Genomic DNA, 1,290 nt, shown 5'->3' with positions numbered 1-1,290 from the left:
AATTGGGGACTCTAGCAAAGCTCAGTCACAATCTGAAAAGGTTTACCCAGTTATGTATCTGTGGCATTTATGTATCCGGCAGTAATACTGGAAAACAAAAGGCTTTGGGTCACGGCCAAGACTCATAAAGTAGCTGTGTTCAAGAATCAACATACTGAACTAGGAGAATCAATAACACTATCTGAATTCTGAGTTCCTATAGATGCCAATCATTCTGAACTTTGAAGGATAAAGTGAGATGCCAAAATTGTTCGGAAGCAAAAAGCCAAAAGCGCCCCGCTCATCTAATTAAAACTGTTCTTCATAGATGTTTTTAGAATTCATTGTATATTCTATTCTTTTTATCCTATTTAATTTTCAGTTGCTTGGGGACAAGCAACAATTTAAGTTTGGTGTTGTGATGAGCGGATAATTTATACGCTTTTTGGCATTGTTTTTAGTATGTTTCTAGTATATTTCAGTTAGTTTTTATTATGTTTTTATTAGTTTTTAAATAAAAATTACATTTCTGGACTTTACTATGAGTTTGTGTGTTTTTCTGTGATCTTAGGTATTTTTTGGCTGAAATTGAGGGACCTGAGCAAAAATCTTATTCAGAGGCTGAAAAAGAACTGTAGATGCTGTTGGATTCTGACCTCCATGCACTCGAAGTAGATTTTCTGGAGCTAGAGAAGCCCAATTGGAGCGCTCATAATTGAGTTGGAAAGTAGACATCCTGGGCTTTCCAGCAATATATAATAGTCCATACTTTGCCCAAGATTTTATGGCCCAAACCGGCGTTCAAAGTCAGCATAGAAATTCTGGCGTCAAAACGGCAGAACTGGCATAAAAGCTGGAGTTAAACGCCCAAACTGGCACAAAAACTAGCGTTTAACTCCAAGAAAAGCCTCTACACGTGAAAGCTTCAATGCTCAGCTCAAGCACACACCACGTGGGCCCGGAAGTGGATTCTGCACCATTTACTCATTTCTGTAAATCCTAGGTTACTAGTTTTCTATAAATAGGATCTTTTGCTATTGTATTTTCATAGATTTACACACTTGATCATACATTGATAGACCTTTTCACGCTTTGGGAGGCTGGCCATTTGGCCATGCCTAGACCTTTTGTTCTTATGTATTTTCAACGGTAGAGTTTCTACACACCATAGATTAAGGTGTGGAGCTCTGCTGTTCCTCATGAATTAATGCAAAGTACTATTGTTTTTCTATTCAATTCACACCTACTTCTTCTCTAAGATATACACTCGTTCTTCAACCTGATGAATGTGATGATCCGTGACACTCATCA

The sequence above is a fragment of the Arachis hypogaea genome, chromosome 11 (genome assembly GCF_003086295.3).
Source record: "Arachis hypogaea cultivar Tifrunner chromosome 11, arahy.Tifrunner.gnm2.J5K5, whole genome shotgun sequence".
Taxonomy (NCBI): domain Eukaryota; kingdom Viridiplantae; phylum Streptophyta; class Magnoliopsida; order Fabales; family Fabaceae; genus Arachis; species Arachis hypogaea.
The sequence above is the reverse complement of the archived record's forward strand: the minus strand, read 5'-3'. Positions refer to the sequence as shown.